Source organism: Hesperophylax consimilis, chromosome 20, assembly GCF_061612785.1.
Source record: "Hesperophylax consimilis isolate HC1 chromosome 20, BYU_Hcon_1.0, whole genome shotgun sequence".
In the NCBI taxonomy this organism is placed as follows: Eukaryota; Metazoa; Arthropoda; class Insecta; order Trichoptera; family Limnephilidae; genus Hesperophylax; species Hesperophylax consimilis.
In genome coordinates, this window is record NC_142855.1 from 11156316 (window position 1) to 11180311 (window position 23996).

Here is a 23996-nt window from a genome sequence, read left to right on the forward strand (position 1 = left end):
CAAATCAATGCAATAGTAGAAAGGTTAAGAAAATTATTGTACATTTTTCTTAGAATACGAAACATACTAAATTTTTTATTATGAAGAACCATCTATTTTCCACTAATTCAATCAGTATTACAATATGGAATTGTTGGTTGGGGTGGAGCATTCAAAACTTCTCTGTTACCTTTAGAAATCATCCAAAGAATATTAGTAAAAATAATTTTGAAAAAACCGTATGATTACCCCACAATTAGATTATGTCAAGAATTTAAAGTCCCTTCTCTTCATATTATTTATAAAAAAATAACTCTTTTTCAAATACATAAAGATTGTTTCAACAATGACAACTTAATAACTTTTTCGAACAGCAATAGACAAAGTATTCTTGGCTCTATAACTATCCCGCGCTGTAACACCACCACAGCCCAACAATTTTATAAATATTTTGGTGTCAAATGGTTTAACCAATTACCTCTTAACTTAAGATTGGAAACGAATTATAAAAAATTCAAAAGCTCAATAAAAACACTATATCAATAGCATATTAAAATCGTTTATACTTAAAAATACAATATAATCTCTCAATTATTACTATATTGAAATCCTTTTCTCTTATTTCTTATTCTTATCTCTTTCCTTCTTTTACATCCTTTTCTCTTTTCTATTTGATAAAATTTTGTTACATAAAATTTTTTTATTTTGTTATATTAAAAAATAAAAAAAAACTTTTCATTATCTTTACACTCTCTGAAAAAATAGGTTAAATTATTATTTACACGCGTTTCTCCGCCTTTTTAACACGAGCATTTGCTCTAAAAAAAGGTGTATCACGATGTACTGTAATAAAAAGAAAATAAACTTAATGTAATGTAATAACATGTAATTGTAAATTTAATATTAAATAAAGAAAAAAAAAAAATTTCTAAGGCGATTTTTATTTTCTCCGCAGGGTTTTACAGCACTCGGTTTTTGACCGGTGGAACGACACCTAAATTCGACATCTCTTGGACCGGCTAGTAGCCAATTTCAAAGATTTTTTTGTTTGACTGAGGCATTAAAATCGCTTGACAAACGGAGTCTAGAAACGTTCGATTTCAAGCACAAAACTGGTTTTTTATTTATTTTTTAAATAATTTTATAAGAAAACAAAAAAGTTAATCAAGTAAAACTGTCACAGATAATCTTAGCTATAATACTGTATTTTTTTAAAGTTGTTTCCTTTACGCGTTCATACATTTCTATTGAAAATTATATTTTTTTTGAGTAATTATTTTTTATTTGTATTCTACTCAAGCGAAACGATAGGAAAACCTTCAATTTATCTAAAGCATATTTTTGGTATTCATAATGTACACCAATTCGTTATAAAGATTAATCAAAATAGTGATTTAGCTTTAAGCTTCGCCTCAACTGTCTTTAATTCGTTACATATATATATTTTTAATATTATACTATAAGAATCGTAGGTTAAAGCCGAAAGGAGTTAATTATATTTAAAAAAATGTCATCTAATTTCAGATAACTGTGTGTATGCGTGATTGCCACCTGTTTGTGTGTCTGTCTGTCGAGTGTCAGCTCGATCGGATATTCGGAAGTGGGTTAATTTCTACCTCCAAGATTTGCATTCACGAAAACCAAAATGAATTTCAATAAAACCTTATTTCAATGTAATTTTGTTTCATTTCACAAGGAACTTGGGGAATTGTTTCATTGTTATCCCCAATTCAGGGATTTTGAATTTGTTGGCAACTCTGATCGTTGGCTTCGTTTGTTTGTTGTTCGTTGTTCGTCAGTTGCAGGTTGTTGTACGATTTGTAGTTACTAGTTAGTAGTTAGTCGAGAATTGTTTTCAAGCCGCGTTGACGTATAACTAATTATAGGTTAAAAGTGATTTATAATTACATCGCTTCTTCAGTCCTCTGTCAAGGTAATAAATATATTAGATTTATTTATGTATTAATTGATTAAATATTACCTATTCGTAAATGTAGATTTTGACGGCATAAGTAACCAATAGATAGGAAATTATTATGATTTCAAGGATGCAATCGATGATAAATGTGTTTTGTTTTATTTGAAATTTATAACTTAATAATTCAGTTGGTTCTCGGAGGTAGTCTGAGATATTTAACAAGGTTGACATATTTCGAAACTAATGATTTCTTAAGAGTTTTGGGATATGTTTTTACCTACGACCGCCGTTTTTTAATTTGCATTAAAACAACTTTGATTCAACTCAATGACAATAAACAACAAATTTTCAATATTAATTTTGTACTTTTATACGCGATAATTTGTTAACTGACTCACCATTTTGGAAACGATAGTTGTAGGTACAAAAATACTTGACAATTAAACAGACATTTAAGGCAATTATTTCTGATGAACGTATTACTAAAATCTCAAATGTTTCTACAGGGATCCCTGCGGATGCAAGTTATTTATATTTAAGATTAATAAAAACAAACTTTAAAATATTTTATGTATAAGATCTGATAATTTTATATAATTCTTTTCAACTGTAAAATTAGTGGCAAGCACCAAATTTAATTTTTCTAGACGGCGAATAATGTACAATACCCTAAAATTTATTTGTAAGGCGATGCCATACGTAGTAATGAAAAATCATCTGTTTTTGGTTAAAACAGTTGGTCGCCTAGAAATGTTTCAGATGCTTTAATTAAATACTGCGAGTAGAATACAGCTTGGCCTTTGAAATAATCTAGTATTTTTTTGATAAATCTTTTTATAAGCCCAGAAAAAAATAATTTATAAGGCCTATAAAAACTGCTTTAAAGTTTAAAATCTCCTACTTACGAACGCATTTTCGGTTATGATTTTATTGTATAATATAGCAAATTAAGTTATTTATAAAATGATCGAAAAAAATTAAATATTTATGCCTGAACATCCACAAAATAAAATAAAAGGCACTTTTTGGCCATGTTTTTTTCGGGCGGATGGTGTTAAGCGGGAATTTAAACCTTATCGCCATCTACCCAAGGGTTGTTATTGATAGCGGCTCAATTTAAAATATTACACGACTTAGTGCATCGCCTTAAGCTAAAAAAAGTGACCCCTAAAATACATGTTTAAGAATGTTAATTTTAAATTTCGCGATACATGGCAACCCCACGAGAAACTGTGGTGATTTTATACTTATGGAACCCAAAATAATCTCTATTTTAAAAGATTTAAGATTTTTAATGAACTACCGACAGATGTTAAACCCTTGCTTATATATATAATGTATATAAACGTATTTGGAGTATGTAAATGTAGATTATTCATCATAAATGAATGAAAGCGACGTACGGAATACATATTTATTTATTGTCTTATAATAAACTAATATAAATTTATATAATTTAAATAAAATTTATCTATTTCTATAATAAAACTAAATATATTTATTTCTATAACTAAACTAAATTTATATATTTCTATAATTAAAGTAAATATATTTATTTCTTTAATTAACTAAATTTATCTATTTCTATAATTAAACTAAATATATTTATTTCTTTAATTAAACTAAATTTATCTACTTCTATAATTAAACTAAATATATTTATTTCTTTAATTAAACTAAATTTAATTAAACTAAATATATATTTCTATAATTTATCTAAATACATCTATTTCTTTAATTAATCTAAATTTATCTCTTTCTTTAATTAAACTAAATAGCGCCCTTGAGGTGTTTTTGCACAAAAACGGCGCTATACAAGTCATCCAATATTATTATTAGTATCCATTACTATAATTTAACTAAATATATCTATTTCTTTAGTTATTCTAAATTTATCTATTTCTATAATTTAACTAAAGATATCTGTTTCTTTAATTAAACTATATTTATCTATTTCTATAATTTAACTAAATATATCTATTTCTTTAATTATTTCTATAACTTAAGTAAATATGTCTATTTCGATTTCTCTATTTAAAATAAATATATCTATTTCTTTAGTTAATCCAAATATATTTATTTATTTAATTAAACTAAATTTATCTATTTCTATAATTAAACTAAATATGTATTTGTATGATTAAACTAAATAAATATAATTAAACTAAATAAATTAAATTACTGATAACAAAAAAATTAGAAAACAGACACATTTTATTAGACGTTATCTCTCATAAAACTCACTTTTTAATCGTCTTATATGATAATAATTAACAAAAATTCAAGAAGTTTCATAAATTTTTCTCAAACTGCTGTCACATTTGAATTCTTCTACGGTTAACTTCTAGATTTGAATATTTATTTATTTTGAAAAGATTGACAAACATTTCCAGGACTAGAATAACCTGACAATATTTGAAAATCTCCTACTATCATCACAGTAAGCGTAAAATGTTGCTTGCGTCGTGATGGAGGACTTAGTCAGCCCAGACGCGATGCCAAAGCAGCCACTGACCGTTAAAGCATAATGGTGCTGCCACACGCAAAGCTCACATCAACAGATAATATAAAGCACAATAGCGCTCGCCATACAATCCCATACAGACCCGACACACGTAAAAAGATAACGCGCTATAAGTGTGGTTCTGAACTTCGCTAACCGAATTTATTTTACGTATCCGCTCCCGAAGCGATATTTGAAAAGTTATGCGTCCCCCTCTCCGCCGTAAAAAGGAGAGGGGGTCATTTTAATTACGGAGCTACCAACTAAGTTCCGTGTTCCCTTAGTAAAGTTGTCACTTTGACAGATGAAATTATGTTCCTCGGCCGCTCTCGAATTCAACTGACCCCCTCTCCTACCATAGGAAGAAATATTTGATAGCGTCGTGTGTCGGTAGAAAAGATGATGCGCTGTACATTAACTTTTGATGTGAGCTTTGCGTGTGGCAGCAGCTTAATGATTTCTATTTCTCGCATCATTTAGATCAGAGGTTCCCAAAGTGGTCTCTATGGACCCCCAGGGGTCGATATCGGCTTGCTGGGGGTTCCACGAGATTCAAATGGGGGTACATACGAGCGGACCCCCATTTACCTTAACTCAATATTTAGGAGTTCCGTAAATGACACAATAGACCTAACACAAATTAACGTAATACTAATAATAGACTGAGAAATTACTTATTTGATATTTGTATGTTTATATATCGTAAAGTTGTTAATTGAGGTATATAAATAGAGTCTACGTTCCTTTTCTCGTCAGAATTAATATATTGAACCAAAACATTGCACATTGGAAGCCGCGAATTTTCCTAGTTCCCCAACTTGTTTTTGAAAAACATCCAGGGTAATAATGACTTTAGATGTACTTCATACAGACTTCAAAACTAAGTTTGAGGACATTTTGACTGTGGAAATGGAATGTTAAAGAATTGGATATCATTTGACTAGAAGAACTGATCGGAATAAGCGCTAACAAAAAACTTAAGGGGCAGTTCTGTAGGGTCAGCTACAGAAAAAAATTCCCGTTGCTTATCCTGCTCCATTTTCATTTGGTGTAATACCTCACAAGGGTGCCCCTGTCTGCACAATGCAATGTAAAGACAGAGGAACTATATCGCCACCCGGTTGTAGGACAGGCAAGGGAAGGGAATCTTTTCACGAAAAAAATAAATGATTATCACATAGGACCAGAGATGTGCTTTATTTCAAATAAATCCATTTCAAATGGAAATGCAAAATGCAAAATGGGTATTTTCCATTTTGCATTTTAAATGCTTTTCTAAAAACCATTTTGCATTTTGCATTTTAAATGCTTTTCTCAATGCATTTTCCATTTTAAATGCTTTTTGCAACATTCTTCCTACTATCTCCACTCAACTTTTTTTTCATAAGCCCCAAATATCAGTCGGTCCTCAACCTCGCTATGAGAGATAATTTCCATTTGTCAAGTTGCTCCCTGGTAGGAGCCCTGGCAATTGAGTGATACCATTACAAAAAATACTGATTCAAATACTGAATATGGGGCCATGACGCTGTAATATTAAATGTTAGATAGCAGTTTCTATGTTTTTACGTTTGCAACATTAGTCCCGCGCAAATTTTTTGTGGTTTCATAATCTGTAGTCGTGGTGTTTTTGGATTTAACATCAAGTAATATGTTTGTTCTACATTGATGTCCATTATTAAATGACAAAATTGTTTAAAAATTCTATAATTATTTTAATTTTTTGACCTGAGAAACCATTTTGCATTTTCAATGCATTTTGAAAATAGGTATTTTGCATTTTGCATTTGAAATGCTTTTCTAAAACCCATTTTGCATTTTGCATTTTCAAATGGAAAAGTTTTGACCCATTTCCATTTTGCATTTCAAATGGTTTTGGGTACCCATTTTGCACATCTCTGCATAGGACGTTAATAGTTTTAAGAAAATTTAATTTTATTCGGCAGGCAGGGGGGCTACGGAAAAAAAATATTTGGCAAGTGGTCTACGGGGCAAAAACGTTTGTGAACCTCGGATTTAGATCATATTTGTAACAATGACAGTAATAAAAAGTGAATTTGACCTCTCGGACCAGACGTTCTCCTGTCCTTGTCCTTTTGGGTACCGCGAGTTCTTGGTGAGTCTTTTCCACGAATTACACTCCGCTGTAAATAACGTAAAACTGGTTTTCTGCTCGGCTGTTTTTCTAGACAGGTTTTAAATGAGATGATCGCACCACTTGCAAATTTCCATAAGCTGTAGTACATAGATGTCTATTTGTGTCTCGATATATAAAAGAATTGAAATAAACAATATTTATATTGATTATTTTTAAGATGAAATACATCTCCCAGATCAGAATATTTGTTGCCGAGACTGTGAAGTCTTGGAATTGGGGAATTTTGATAAGACAGTGTCCTGGTGTTGTAAAAATAAAAGGGTAGTAAATTTCGGCAAGATCTTTTGGGTATGTGGATGCTGATTAATTGGAGTAACTCAGGACAGTCAATTTTGTAATGAAGTATTTTATGTAGTACTATTAAATCTGTGTTTATTCTTCTTTCTGAAAGTTTTAATAGGGACAATTTATCTAGTAAGTAGTTATAATCAATGTTTTCTACAGGAATATGCAATTTATAGTTTATATACTTCAGGAACTTATGTTGAATCTTTTCAATGTTATCGGAATGAGTACTCTAGTTGGCATCTAACAAGGGTTTTGTACAACATGATAAATGTGCCTAAATTATTGAAGTCTTTTGAAACTCTCAAAACAAATCCAAGAGCCTTATTGATAATGTTATTAATATGATACACAAAAGTTAGTTTGCTATCGAACAATATACCTAGGTCAATAATTTCACTGACGCAATTTAAGTTTTTATCATTTAATGTATATTGAAAAAATATTGGATTATTTATTATTCTTGCCTCATTCTCATTCATAAATACTCTTCTATTATTCTGACTAATCTCTTTTCTTCGCTCGTTCGCTATACATGCCCAAACCATCTAAGCGTCCCTTTTATTAATCTTCATTCATTACGCTTACATCAGCTTTGCACTCTTTGCGGATTTCCACATTTCTATCACGATCGTACACGGTTTTACAGTCAGTACATTCAGTCTTCTTTCATCCTTTCTCTGTCAGTTCCATGCCTCACTTCCACACATCAGGGTAGGTACCAGCACTCCATTGTTGACTGCTGGCTTCGCTTCTTTGGACAATTTTAGGTTAACGCCAACTGCGATTAGTCCTCCATTAATTTTTTTTTTTTTTAATTTTTTATATTTACTTCACACAGGAGGCCCTGAAGAAAATAATTTCCCTCATGGCCTATGTCATCTTTGGGGATGCTGTGTGGAGGGTCTTTTTGTGGAGAGGAAGGAGTGAACATGAGTCTTGAAGAGTCCCAGTGTTGTAGGAGGGAGGAAACACAGAGGCCGGCAGTTCGTTCCACAGCCGAGCTGTTGAACTTAAGAACGAATCGTAGAAGCGACCCGTTCTCATGTGACAAATGTCAACTGTGTACAAATGTTGGGCGCGCGTTTGGCGTGTATTCCGACTACGCACCGGTGCCGAAGGGATCAATGACTCTAGTTCCTCAGAGCATCTTCCATTGTAATACCGATAGAACAAGGATAGCATACCTACCTGACGCCTGTGCTCTAAAGATTGCAGTCCGTTTGTTAAGATTGGGGAATCTATCAAACGGACCGCCCGTTTTTGCACAGAGTCATGGGTTTTTTTCAGGTATTTAGGGGCTCCGGACCAGAGATGGCTGCCAAATTCGACAGTAGGGCGCACTTGCGATTTGTACAGGGTCAGCAGTTGTGTACTATTAAAGTATCTGCGGGCCCTGTACAGTACGCCCAGCTTCTGAGAGGCCAGCTTTACTCTGGCTTCGATGGAGCCCCCGTACCTGAGCTGGTCACTTATAGTTACACCAAGCATATCAATGGAAGGCCTGTTCGGAAGATTGCTTCCGTTGAAGGAGACTGGATTAATTGGATTTACTCTCTATTATAATTCTTTCTATATAAATATATATATACAACTCTGGTAACTCGTAGTACAAACAAGAGGAATCTTTGAATTCACATCAGAGTGAACCCAAACGAAGATGACTAGATTATAAAAAAAACTAAAATGTAATAATAATTTTGTTTGATTTTTAAATGTAGGTTTTTAGACACCGGTAAATTGTTTATCAGTCATGGATTTATTTTAGCACTTTGGTTCAATACAATAACATTATGACGAGATGCTAACATTTTAGCTAGCTTCAATGTTAATCTTTTGAATAAAAAACGTTTCGACTCCTATACAAAAAAAGCTAAGATTGCTTTTTTTAAAAACCTAAAAAAAATAACTTTTAAAATTGTTTTAACTATTAAAAGTAAACATAACTTTAAAAAAATGCACAGGTATTTAAGTTAGAAGAAATTATTGATAAAAAAATATTAAAAACGAACTGCAGTTCCTCATTATGAGTGTAACGTATAGATTTTGACGTGTTTTGAAATCCGGCAAGGCTATGTAAGCGTAATTGGTAGTTAAAATTAAGAAAGGGACGCTTAGATGGTTTGAACATGACGAGCGGATGAACATAGAAGTATAATATGAAGAAATTTAATGGTATCAGGTCAATAGTACTTTCATCGGGTCAAATAACAATGTAGGAATGTGTTTACCGAGGAGTTTGAGACAAGTACAGGGTTTTCCAATAAGAGGTGTTATTTTGATATTAAATCGTAAAAGATCAATGGTTTCGTTGCTTTTGTGGCACGTAGCGCCGTCTTGTTGAAAGTAAATGTTGTCCAGATCAATACCATCCAATTCCGGCCATAAAAAATCATTAATCATCTCTCGATAGCGCAATCCATTCACCGTAACTGTTGCTCCAGCCTCATTTTCGAAAAAGTAAGGTCCAATTTTTATTTTTTTTTTATTTTTTTTTTTTATCGTTTCTTTACATTGATTGATTGATTCTTTACAATGATTCCGCCGGACCATAAACCGCACCAAACAGTAACACGTTGAGGATAGAGAGGCTTTTCAACAATAACTCTTGGGTTTTCCGAGCCCCAGATGCGACAATTTTGCTTGTTGACGAAGCCACCGAGGTGGAAATGGGCCTCATCACTCAAGACGATTTGCATTTGATTCACTCAAGTGAATTTTAATAATTTTAATGCGTTGTTGAAGCGTGTATCGTTCCATTTTTATTAATGGCGTAGTTTCTACTTGTCAAATATCAAAAAATGACAGCTTCAAAAGTAACATCTACCGAAATAGCGGGCAATTCAAAATAACACCTCTTATTGGAAAACCCTATATATGTTACTGGTGGTCCATTCTCTTTGGAAACGGCGCGAGTGTCAGTTACGTAAGTAAACAATCTTACCAATATGATAAAGACAAGAAACTGAACTCTCAAACGAAAAATGTGAAACATAAAAAGATCCAATCAACTTAGGTCATGGTTAACCGTTTCATACTTCAACTGAGACTTACATTATCTTCATTTTCTTAACGCATATTTTATCGGCTGCTATCCTTTATATATGATTATTATTATTGCTCATTTATTAAAAAGCTTTTCAAATTACTATTGGCAAGTCGGTTAAAAACGGAATTGCAGGCCGTTTCCTGATAAACTTGTAGTAAATTCCTAATACATATTATCGGAACACGTGTTCATGCACCTGCATTTGCCTTGATAATATACAATTACAGAATGCGGAAAAAATATGATTTTTATGAACAGGTCTTCCGACTTCGTGAAAAAACGTTCGTACTTTACTACAAGTTTATTAGGAAACCTATCAATTTATTCGTTAAGGGCCTGCAATCCCGTTTTTAACCGTATTACGAATAATTTGAAGATATTCTTGATATATTAGTAATTTTTCTCGGTGTTCCCGAACTAAATGCAATGATCCTAGTTGCTAGGATCTAGGTCTGAACATTTGTTTACCCGATTTGGGATTTGTAGTTAAGGCGATGCACTACGTCGTGTAATATTTTAAATTGAGCCGCTATCAAAAAAAACCCTTACGTAGATGGCGATAAGGTTTAAATTCCCGCTTAACACCATCAGCCTGTTTTGATTTATGCATGAAAAAAAAACATGGACAAAAAGTGCCTTTTATTTTATTTTGTGGATGTTCAGGCATAAATATTTAATTTTTTTTTCGATCATTTTATAAATAACTTAATTTGCCACATTATATAATAAAATTGTAACCGAAAATGGGTTCGTAAGTAGGAGATTTTGAACTTTAAAGCAGTTTTCATAGGCTTTATACATTATTTTTTTCTGGGCTTATAAAAAGGCGTATCTAAAAAATACTCGATTATTTCAAAGGCCAAGATGTATTCTACTCGCAGTATTTAATTAAAGCATCTGAAACATTTATAGGCGACCAAATTTTAAAACCAAAAACACATGATTTTACATTACTACGTATGGCATCGCCCTCATTTAGTAATATTGGGAGAGGTGTATAAAACTCGACCAACCAGGGCGATACTGAGAGTATGTAGGAGTTACGGCGCTGATTTACCAGAATATATTTTCTTCATAATGTTCTACGTTCTGTGAATTCTATATTAATAATTAATATCCATTTATAAAGGCATTGAAACCTGTTTTTCGTGGACCAACTTTTTTTACTGACATTTTAATGACCTTGTTTTGATGTCAATATTTATTTTTGTCTCTACTTTTAATTGAGTTAAACGTAGAGTAATATTCCTCTTATTTTTAATGTCAAGTGTGCAAAACTTCATCAAGGAGTTATCAAAATTCCGCTTTAAGGCGAAGCTTAGTGCTAAATCACTATTTTGATTAATCTTTATAACGAATTGGTGTACATTATGAATAGGTACAGAAAAATATGCTTTAGATAAATTGAAGGTTTTCCTATCGTTTCGCTTGAGTAGAATACAAATTAAAAAAATAAATTACTCAATAAAAAAATATAAAGGGATTAGAACCCGCGACCTCCGGCTTGCTAGTCGAGAGCTTTACACCTCGTCCGCGGAGGCCGTCAAACTGTGAATAAAACTGTGCACAATTTGTATTAAAAAACTGGCAATAAATAATTTGTTCACAACAATAAGTTTTGACTTCCTAAACACTTTACCCAAAGCGACAAAGATCATAAAAAGAAACGCGTACCAAAAAGCGAATGTAATGTATATATATGTAAACTGATGCCAAATTGTGTTTTCAAAACTATGATTTCAGTCAAGAACGTCCCTTAACACATCCTGTATAAGCGATTTCATTCTATGTAGATAATGTCAGGAATCACTGTTTAAAGTAAGCCAGGTACGTCCCTTAATGCGCCTGTAAAGTGAGTCAAGTACGTCCCTTAACACACCTGTAAAGTGAGTCAAGTACGTCCCTTAACACACCTGTAAAGTGAGTCAAGTACGTCCCTTAACACACCTGTAAAGAGGGTCAAGTACGTCCCTTAACACACCTTTAAAGAGGGTTAAGTACGTCACTTTATACACTCTGTATAAGCGATTTCATTCTGTGTAGATAATGTCAGGAATCACTGTTTAAAGTGATCCAGGTACGTCCCTTAATGCGCCTGTAAAGTGAGTCAAGTACGTCCCTTAACACACCTGTAAAGTGAGTCAAGTACGTCCCTTAACACACCTGTAAAGTGAGTCAAGTACATACGTCCCTTAACACACCTGTAAAGTGAGTCAAGTACATACGTCCCTTAACACACCTGTAAAGTGAGTCAAGTACATACGTCCCTTAACACACCTGTAAAGAGGGTCAAGTACGTCCCTTAACACACCTTTAAAGAGGGTTAAGTACGTCACTTTATACACTCTGTATAAGCGATTTCATTCTGTGTATATAATGTCAGGAATCACTGTTTAAAGTGAGTCAAGTACCTCCCTTAACACACCTGTAAAGTGAGTCAAGAAAGTCCTATAACACACCCTGTATAAGCGATCACATCAGTCGTGCATTCTTTCAAAACTTTGGAATAAATAATACTTCATAGTATTTTTTATGCGTAATTTTATCGCAGAATTCCTGAAACCTGATATTTGCTTGTTTTTTTCCTTGTAAGCTATTTAATGCGTTTTGATTTTTTTGCCGCGTGTAAGTATTTCTCTAAAGAATTATTAATATACTAGCTGTCCGCTGACGGTTCCCGGCGTTGCTCGGGGTTATCAATGTTTTCAGTATATACTAGCTGTCAGCTGACGGTTCCCGGCGTTGCTCGGGGTTATCAATGTTTTCAGTATATACTAGCTGTCAGCTGACGGTTCCCGGCGTTGCTCGGGGTTATCAATGTTTTGGAGTATATACTAGCTGTCAGCTGACGGTTCCCGGCGTTGCTCGGGGTTATCAATGTTTTCAGTATATACTAGCTGTCAGCTGACGGTTCCCGGCGTTGCTCGGGGTTATCAATGTTTTCAGTATATACTAGCTGTCAGCTGACGGTTCCCGGCGTTGCTCGGGGTTATCAATGTTTTGGAGTATATACTAGCTGTCAGCTGACGGTTCCCGGCGTTGCTCGGGGTTATCAATGTTTTCAGTATATACTAGCTGTCAGCTGACGGTTCCCGGCGTTGCTCGGGGTTATCAATGTTTTCAGTATATACTAGCTGTCAGCTGACGGTTCCCGGCGTTGCTCGGGGTTATCAATGTTTTCAGTATATACTAGCTGTCAGCTGACGGTTCCCGGCGTTGCTCGGGGTTATCAATGTTTTCAGTATATACTAGCTGTCAGCTGACGGTTCCCGGCGTTGCTCGGGGTTATCAATGTTTTCAGTATATACTAGCTGTCCGCTGACGGTTCCCGGCGTTGCTCGGGGTTATCAATGTTTTCAGTATATACTAGCTGTCAGCTGACGGTTCCCGGCGTTGCTCGGGGTTATCAATGTTTTCAGTATATACTAGCTGTCAGCTGACGGTTCCCGGCGTTGCTCGGGGTTATCAATGTTTTGGAGTATATACTAGCTGTCAGCTGACGGTTCCCGGCGTTGCTCGGGGTTATCAATGTTTTCAGTATATACTAGCTGTCAGCTGACGGTTCCCGGCGTTGCTCGGGGTTATCAATGTTTTCAGTATATACTAGCTGTCAGCTGACGGTTCCCGGCGTTGCTCGGGGTTATCAATGTTTTCAGTATATACTAGCTGTCAGCTGACGGTTCCCGGCGTTGCTCGGGGTTATCAATGTTTTCAGTATATACTAGCTGTCAGCTGACGGTTCCCGGCGTTGCTCGGGGTTATCAATGTTTTCAGTATATACTAGCTGTCAGCTGACGGTTCCCGGCGTTGCTCGGGGTTATCAATGTTTTGGAGTATATACTAGCTGTCAGCTGACGGTTCCCGGCGTTGCTCGGGGTTATCAATGTTTTCAGTATATACTAGCTGTCAGCTGACGGTTCCCGGCGTTGCTCGGGGTTATCAATGTTTTCAGTATATACTAGCTGTCAGCTGACGGTTCCCGGCGTTGCTCGGGGTTATCAATGTTTTCAGTATATACTAGCTGTCAGCTGACGGTTCCCGGCGTTGCTCGGGGTTATCAATGTTTTCAGTATATACTAGCTGTCAGCTGACGGTTCCCGGCGTTGCTCGGGGTTATCAATGTTTTCAGTATATACTAGCTGTCAGCTGACGGTTCCCGGCGTTGCTCGGGGTTATCAATGTTTTCAGTATATACTAGCTGTCAGCTGACGGTTCCCGGCGTTGCTCGGGGTTATCAATGTTTTCAGTATATACTAGCTGTCAGCTGACGGTTCCCGGCGTTGCTCGGGGTTATCAATGTTTTCAGTATATACTAGCTGTCAGCTGACGGTTCCCGGCGTTGCTCGGGGTTATCAATGTTTTCAGTATATACTAGCTGTCAGCTGACGGTTCCCGGCGTTGCTCGGGGTTATCAATGTTTTCAGTATATACTAGCTGTCAGCTGACGGTTCCCGGCGTTGCTCGGGGTTATCAATGTTTTCAGTATATACTAGCTGTCAGCTGACGGTTCCCGGCGTTGCTCGGGGTTATCAATGTTTTCAGTATATACTAGCTGTCAGCTGACGGTTCCCGGCGTTGCTCGGGGTTATCAATGTTTTCAGTATATACTAGCTGTCAGCTGACGGTTCCCGGCGTTGCTCGGGGTTATCAATGTTTTGGAGTATATACTAGCTGTCAGCTGACGGTTCCCGGCGTTGCTCGGGGTTATCAATGTTTTCAGTATATACTAGCTGTCAGCTGACGGTTCCCGGCGTTGCTCGGGGTTATCAATGTTTTCAGTATATACTAGCTGTCAGCTGACGGTTCCCGGCGTTGCTCGGGGTTATCAATGTTTTCAGTATATACTAGCTGTCAGCTGACGGTTCCCGGCGTTGCTCGGGGTTATCAATGTTTTGGAGTATATACTAGCTGTCAGCTGACGGTTCCCGGCGTTGCTCGGGGTTATCAATGTTTTCAGTATATACTAGCTGTCAGCTGACGGTTCCCGGCGTTGCTCGGGGTTATCAATGTTTTCAGTATATACTAGCTGTCAGCTGACGGTTCCCGGCGTTGCTCGGGGTTATCAATGTTTTCAGTATATACTAGCTGTCAGCTGACGGTTCCCGGCGTTGCTCGGGGTTATCAATGTTTTCAGTATATACTAGCTGTCAGCTGACGGTTCCCGGCGTTGCTCGGGGTTATCAATGTTTTCAGTATATACTAGCTGTCAGCTGACGGTTCCCGGCGTTGCTCGGGGTTATCAATGTTTTCAGTATATACTAGCTGTCAGCTGACGGTTCCCGGCGTTGCTCGGGGTTATCAATGTTTTCAGTATATACTAGCTGTCAGCTGACGGTTCCCGGCGTTGCTCGGGGTTATCAATGTTTTCAGTATATACTAGCTGTCAGCTGACGGTTCCCGGCGTTGCTCGGGGTTATCAATGTTTTCAGTATATACTAGCTGTCAGCTGACGGTTCCCGGCGTTGCTCGGGGTTATCAATGTTTTCAGTATATACTAGCTGTCAGCTGACGGTTCCCGGCGTTGCTCGGGGTTATCAATGTTTTCAGTATATACTAGCTGTCAGCTGACGGTTCCCGGCGTTGCTCGGGGTTATCAATGTTTTCAGTATATACTAGCTGTCAGCTGACGGTTCCCGGCGTTGCTCGGGGTTATCAATGTTTTCAGTATATACTAGCTGTCAGCTGACGGTTCCCGGCGTTGCTCGGGGTTATCAGTGTTTTGGAGTATATACTAGCTGTCAGCTGACGGTTCCCGGCGTTGCTCGGGGTTATCAATGTTTTCAGTATATACTAGCTGTCAGCTGACGGTTCCCGGCGTTGCTCGGGGTTATCAATGTTTTCAGTATATACTAGCTGTCAGCTGACGGTTCCCGGCGTTGCTCGGGGTTATCAATGTTTTCAGTATATACTAGCTGTCAGCTGACGGTTCCCGGCGTTGCTCGGGGTTATCAATGTTTTCAGTATATACTAGCTGTCAGCTGACGGTTCCCGGCGTTGCTCGGGGTTATCAATGTTTTGGAGTATATACTAGCTGTCAGCTGACGGTTCCCGGCGTTGCTCGGGGTTATCAATGTTTTGGAGTATATACTAGCTGTCAGCTGACGGTTCCCGGCGTTGCTCGGGGTTATCAATGTTTTGGAGTATATACTAGCTGTCAGCTGACGGTTCCCGGCGTTGCTCGGGGTTATCAATGTTTTGGAGTATATACTAGCTGTCAGCTGACGGTTCCCGGCGTTGCTCGGGGTTATCAATGTTTTCAGTATATACTAGCTGTCAGCTGACGGTTCCCGGCGTTGCTCGGGGTTATCAATGTTTTCAGTATATACTAGCTGTCAGCTGACGGTTCCCGGCGTTGCTCGGGGTTATCAATGTTTTCAGTATATACTAGCTGTCAGCTGACGGTTCCCGGCGTTGCTCGGGGTTATCAATGTTTTCAGTATATACTAGCTGTCAGCTGACGGTTCCCGGCGTTGCTCGGGGTTATCAATGTTTTCAGTATATACTAGCTGTCAGCTGACGGTTCCCGGCGTTGCTCGGGGTTATCAATGTTTTCAGTATATACTAGCTGTCAGCTGACGGTTCCCGGCGTTGCTCGGGGTTATCAATGTTTTCAGTATATACTAGCTGTCAGCTGACGGTTCCCGGCGTTGCTCGGGGTTATCAATGTTTTCAGTATATACTAGCTGTCAGCTGACGGTTCCCGGCGTTGCTCGGGGTTATCAATGTTTTCAGTATATACTAGCTGTCAGCTGACGGTTCCCGGCGTTGCTCGGGGTTATCAATGTTTTCAGTATATACTAGCTGTCAGCTGACGGTTCCCGGCGTTGCTCGGGGTTATCAATGTTTTCAGTATATACTAGCTGTCAGCTGACGGTTCCCGGCGTTGCTCGGGGTTATCAATGTTTTCAGTATATACTAGCTGTCAGCTGACGGTTCCCGGCGTTGCTCGGGGTTATCAATGTTTTCAGTATATACTAGCTGTCAGCTGACGGTTCCCGGCGTTGCTCGGGGTTATCAATGTTTTCAGTATATACTAGCTGTCAGCTGACGGTTCCCGGCGTTGCTCGGGGTTATCAATGTTTTCAGTATATACTAGCTGTCAGCTGACGGTTCCCGGCGTTGCTCGGGGTTATCAATGTTTTCAGTATATACTAGCTGTCAGCTGACGGTTCCCGGCGTTGCTCGGGGTTATCAATGTTTTCAGTATATACTAGCTGTCAGCTGACGGTTCCCGGCGTTGCTCGGGGTTATCAATGTTTTCAGTATATACTAGCTGTCAGCTGACGGTTCCCGGCGTTGCTCGGGGTTATCAATGTTTTCAGTATATACTAGCTGTCAGCTGACGGTTCCCGGCGTTGCTCGGGGTTATCAATGTTTTCAGTATATACTAGCTGTCAGCTGACGGTTCCCGGCGTTGCTCGGGGTTATCAATGTTTTCAGTATATACTAGCTGTCAGCTGACGGTTCCCGGCGTTGCTCGGGGTTATCAATGTTTTCAGTATATACTAGCTGTCAGCTGACGGTTCCCGGCGTTGCTCGGGGTTATCAATGTTTTCAGTATATACTAGCTGTCAGCTGACGGTTCCCGGCGTTTTTTTTTTTTTTTTTTTATAGTGAGTACCTCACAAGAGTCCCAACTGCTCCCATCTGGAGCCAGTGAGACTATGGCATCCCCAATTGGGGGATGTTGTGAGGCTGAAGGTAAGTGGAGAAGGGAAAGAGGAAGGTGGGGAAGTACCTGGCTATTCAGATCTAGTCACTAAACATGGCTAAAGCCATTTGGAGCAACGTTTCAATTCTGAATGGTGGTCTTACACCAGGGCGATACTGGTAGTATCTTCCACTCTGGAACGTGCCGCAAATATACTATATATTATTTTAATTAATTAATTGTGAAATAACACAAATTAATCAAATAAAATTTATTTGCGCACGCCGGGTTCGAACCCGCGACCTTCGGAATGGCAGTCCAATGCGTTACCACTGGACTATGCCGGCCGTATGCAGCGTTGCTCGGGGTTATCAATGTTTTCAGTATAGTTTTGAGCTTGGGAATTCTAGTGTACGCCGCCTCGTGAATTGGATAACCAACACCTCTGCCATAGGTCACCCCAAGTGGTTGGCTACGTTTGGTGACTTAGAAGGGGTGCCCGGGTTCATCTGGTGAGGTGTGTTCAGGATGCGCCGGCCCACCATCCGCGTGGCGTGCCAGATCGGGGGAGGCCGGTTTGTGGAGACCCTTTGATCTCTTCTCGTCTCTCTCAATCTATTTAGGTGGAAATAATATTATTTTAAATAATTGAAAAGTTTACTTTTTATAAGTTTTTGTTTCACTTGATCGTGCCATGTCTTCCTCAGGCGTCCCCGACTTATTCTACCATTTAAACAACACGCCTATACTCTAAACTCTCCCGACACTAATAAGAACAAACTAAACCCACTTCCAGACATCAGATCGAGCAAGGTAGACTTGTTGTAGCTGACAATGTATTCGAACATATGTGAAATCGGATGACATTACAGAATTTAATATACGAAACAAATTACGGCACTACCCGATCGGCATTTGACTCAGTTGTTGACTTCAGTGGTTGACACCAGTCCCTGGGGAGCCAGGTCAATTTTCAAGTAAAATAAAAAATATATATTTAGGTTTATTTTATTTTTCAAAACTGTGTGTTTTAGGAATTGATTATTTGAAATAATTATCATTTAATTTTGACTGGAATAACTTAATAAATATCCCATATAAATAAATTTTGACAGGAATAACTTAATAAATATCCCATATAAATACATTTTGACTGGAATAACTTAATAAATATCCCATATAAATACATTTTGACTGGAATTACTTAATAAATATCGCACATAAATAAATTTTGACTGGAATGACTTAATAAATATCCCATATAAATACATTTTGACTGGAATTACTTAATAAATATCGCACATAAATAAATTTTGACTGGAATGACTTAATAAATATCCCATATAAATAAATTTTGACTGGAATGACTTAATAAATATCCCATATAAATAAATTTTGACTGGAATAACTTAATAAATATCCCATATAAATAAATTTTGACTGGAATGACTTAATAAATATCCCATATAAATAAATTTTGACTGGAATGACTTAATAAATATCCCATATAAATAGATTTTGACTGGAATGACTTAATAAATATCCCATATAAATAAATTTTGACTGGAATAACTTAATAAATATCCCATATAAACAAATTTTGACTGGAATAGCTTAATAAATATCCCATATAAACAAATTTTGACTGGAATAACTTAATAAATATCCCATATAAATAAAAAATCTGATATTCTTATTTAGCCTAGTTACCGACCAAAAAGATAGCTGCCAAAAATGTGGCCAAAATTAATTAATTAATTAGAGAACATACATAGGTTATGCTAAATTTGAAATAGGAGATCAGAAAATATGACGTAGGTATAATAATCACCTCTGAGATGTTAGAGGCGGGTTCCTGGGTTCAATTCCCATTTGAGACCTTTGTAATTTTTCTCTGTCTTGTTCTGTCTCATGTTTCGTTTAGATATACGCCAATTATACGTAAAACACTACTAAACTACATTTTTGACAAAAAAAAATGTCAACATTCACAAAATAACACTAAGGACGGGTTGTTTCGGAGAATTTGAACAATTCATCAAATTTCAACGTTCATTTTCAGGGTCTGTGAAAGTCCTATGCAAGTTCTGTTAATGTATCATTATAGGTAATTGGCATGACAGAACTGAAATAAAAACAGAACTTGAAAAAATCTTTCGCTGAACTGGAAAATGAACGTTGAAATTTGATGAATTGTTCAACTTCTCCGAAAATATAAAAACTCCGACAGTAAATTCAAGCTTTGGACAAAGACACTACCAATACCATGCTATAAAAGCATTCAACAGTGTAAAACTAGAAATTAAAATAGAGGAAAATAAAAATAAATACAGACACAAAATTACAAAATGGATTAAAGAACAAAAAAGACAATATTACCAAAATGTCATAGCATAAAATAAAAATAAAACCTTCACGTAACACACAAAACCAATATAAACACACATCACTCACAAACACACAAGATTATATTTTAAATGTATTATTTTCTCTTTAAATGTATTAAGTAGATTATATTTTCATATTATAAAATGAAGGCCTCAGCACGGGCAAGCCACTCAGTGAGGCCAACATTACTGGAAAACTTGGAAATGTAAAAAATATTGTACCAAATAAAATAAAAAAAATTAATAAGTATTATCTTCTTCAATAATCATCATTAACTCTAAAGGTCAAGTAGAAAGGGAGGTATGTAAATACGAATTTTAGAGGGAGTGCGCAAATAAAAAAAACGATAATAATTGCATTTAAAGATACACTGTGATTTTTTTCATGCCTATAACATTTTAAATAACAGAACAAAACGTGTTTTAAATAATTTTCCGCGCTTAATTTTGCGATTTTTTTTTGTATCGAGGGAATTTCATATAATTAACGTTTCGGCATAAATGTATAGATATTATCTTCAAAAATTACATATATTAATTTGGATTTTAAAAACTTAAAGATTTAACGAGAAACTTGTTATAAATCGGTAGAAATTGGCTATGCGGGGGTTTAAATGTATCATGAACTAAAAGGAGACAATAACATTCAAATAATAATAATAATAATATAATATATAAACATAATCAGGTAGAAATGCTAAGAACTTTTTTCCATAGGAAAGCTCATAGCTCAGAAATGCACAAAATAATTTGCAAGGCAGATAGAAATATTACATCTTTAAATTTATACGATGAGAATGCCAACATTTTTATAAATCCCAACCAGGAATTATTAGATTCCTGATCAAATAAAATTTTTCACGCAAAACACTTCAATTATCTCAACCAAATGTATGTTGACAATTTTTCGTCAAACAAATGGTTGAGTATTGGAGAGTTGAACGCAGAAATAGAAGGATTTATGCTTGCCATTCAGGATAGAGTCATTAATACTAAAAATTATAGAAAGCATATAATCAAAGATACAAATCAAATTGATGATTTGTGTAGAAAATGTTTGGCTTTTCCGGAAACTATAGAACATATTATATCGGGATGTTCTATATTAGCACCGTCCGAGTATACATTTAGGCACAATCAAGTTTTAAAAATAATTCACCAAAGTTTGGTAATTAAACATAACTTGATTGACTGCCGTAATAAAGTACCATATTATGAATACGAACCAAATTCATTTTTAGAAAACGATTTATTTAAAATATATTATGATAAAACTATATTAACAGACCGAAAGATTAGTCATAATAGACCCGATATAGTTTTACATGTCAAAATTAAAAAATTACTTTATATCATTGATGTCGCTATTCCAAATTCCTGTAATATTAAAAAATCTGTTAATGAAAAAATAAGAAAATACGCAGATTTAGGAAATGAGATAAAAAGAATTTGGCATTCTCAGACTATAAAAATATTACCATTTTGTTATTTCGTCTACTGGCATTATACCTAGCTCTCTCATTCAAAATTTAGGCGAATTCAAAAAATAAATTTATAAATAAAATTGCAAAAATCAGTCATTTTAAATACATGTAGGATTACGAAAGATTATTTAAATATTTATGTTGAGGGATCAGTAGGATTTATAGGCCCTGTTAGAAGTTCTACCGAGCTGAACACTGTCTGAGTTAAATCTTCCCAACAGGAAAAACTAAACCCTTCCACACACTTTTCCACAGATAATCATCTAGTCAATCCACATTATGCAAGTGCATTCTATAAGCTTAATAAATACAAAACAATACAAGAACAACACGTCAACTCACCAGAGATCAAAAGGGAACTCAAGATTTCTTCAATAAGATTGAAAGAATTTGGCATTCTCAGACGATAAAAATATTACCATTTGTTATTTCGGCTACTGGCATTATACCTATATTCTAAATTCATTCAAAATTTAGGCGTATTAGATCTATCAAAAAATTTATATATAAAGATGCAAAAGTCGGTCATTTTGAAAACATGTAGGATAACGAAAGATTTTTTAAATATTTATGTTGAGGGATCAGTAGGATTTATAGGCCCTGTTAGAAGTTCTACCGAGCCGAACCCTCTGATATGAAAATATCTGGAATCGGTGAATTATTTTCCCATTTGATCTCTGGTGAGTTGACGTGTTGTTCTTGTATTATTTTCCTTATTTAATGCACTTGCATAATGTTGATTGACTAGATGATCATTTGTGGAAAAGTGTGTGGAAGGATTTAGTTTTTCCTATGGGGAAGATTTAACCCGGACATAAAGACGAAACAAATAAAAAAAATATTTGGAAGATTATATATTGCCGTTTTTGTGCAAAATCGCCTCAAGGGCGCTGTTAAAGTTTATCACAGGATAATTAAAATATACACCTCTATTAAACCAAAGGTTCCCAACCATATTTAAAATACATTTATGAAACTTTGTGATTTTTTTAATTATATATTTTATTTATTTATTTATTTATTTAGACGCCGTAAAAGGCTTTTACAATATACATGATTTATGTTTACAGTGGTTCACAGGAGCGAAACAATATTATGTTAAACAGAATAATTACTGAGAAATTATGTTGAAAATTAAACAAGAATAACATCTGGTATACATAGGTACAATAGCATTTTTATTTTCAATCCGTACAGTAATTTAGTATTGAGGTTATTGTTACCTTCAATATTGAATTTGGTTGAATTTGCTGAGAACTTAGAGTTAGCTCTATTGAATCAGGGCTGTCAGTAAGACATCTCATAACAATTTTGGGAAAAATTATAGTTTAATTAAGTATATAAAATTATTATTAAGTATATTAAATTAAGTATATAAAATTATTAGATAACACTCTTCTGTCTGATATCTGATGTAAGTGCATAGTTTAGGTTCTGTGATAACTTATGAATAGAATGGTATTATGCCTAATAACATTGATAATTACGACATAGGTATGTTATTATAGCCTTCTTATAACTATATTCCGTGCAGTTGAACACATCTACTACTTCTGAGAAAGCATTGCCAACTGCATGCAATCTAGGTATAAGCGAGTTTCTAAATGACTCAGTCCTGATATTGTTATTGAAATTAAAAAGAATTTTGGATCGAGTGGTTCTAGTGGGTATATGGAAGGTAATTAGGCTTAATATATCAGGGCTGTCTATAATACCATTGACAATTAAGTATGAAATATGAAAAGATAAAAAAAATGTGAACTGACAGTAATTTTTAGCACAAAGGATAACAAATTATTATAAGCAATAATTATTCAATTTAAATATAAATTGAGCCCGCACCTTCTTGTGTCCAGTCAGCTGCTCTTTTCCACTGAGCTACGTCGGCTTATTCCCAACTCGCCAAATAATTCAATACGTACAAGTACTTCAATCAAAAAATACTGCTTATCATGTTTTTTGTTTTACCTGTAAACAACCAACTTTATTTTTGTAGGAAAGGCTTTGTTAGTGCTAAATTTCCCACTAGATGGCGTTGAGACATATTATATCTACATTTGTCCGTGAAATATTTTGACTTATCAAATATTATTATTTTTTAATGATAAACAAATGTTTATAAATAAATTTGAAAGCGTATTTCATAACCTTTCAAAAACAGTTTATAATTTTCGGATACGTTCAGAAATAATCCATTTATTTAGAAACACACACAAATTTGCCGACTTTCTGAAAGCAGATAAAGGGTTTTCCAATAATAGGTATTATTTTGAATAGCCCGCTATTTCGGTAGATGTTAATTTTGAAGCTGTCATTTTTTGACATTTGACAAGTAGAAACTACACCATTAATAAAAATGGAACGATACACGCTTCAACAACGCGTTGAAATTATTAAAATTCACTTGAGTGAATCAAATGCAAATCATCTTGAGTGATGAGGCCCATTTCCACCTCGGTGGCTTCGTCAACAAGCAAAATTGTCGCATCTGGGGCTCGGAAAACCCAAGAGTTATTGTTGAAAAGCCTCTCTATCCTCAAAGTGTGACTATTTGGTGCGGTTTATCGTCCGGCGGAGTCATT

At 35.6% G+C, this 23996-nt stretch overlaps 1 protein-coding gene across 1 annotated transcript in view; it reads left to right on the forward strand.

Moving 5' to 3' along the window:
• The first annotated feature begins 1751 nt into the window (after positions 1-1751).
• Positions 1752-23996, forward strand: part of LOC149414076 (phenoloxidase-activating factor 2-like) — a 76038-nt gene continuing 53793 nt past the window's right edge. The window contains exon 1 of the mRNA XM_089644273.1: positions 1752-1912. The gene's annotated coding sequence lies outside the window, so the exon portion shown is untranslated. The remainder of the gene's footprint in view (positions 1913-23996) is intronic.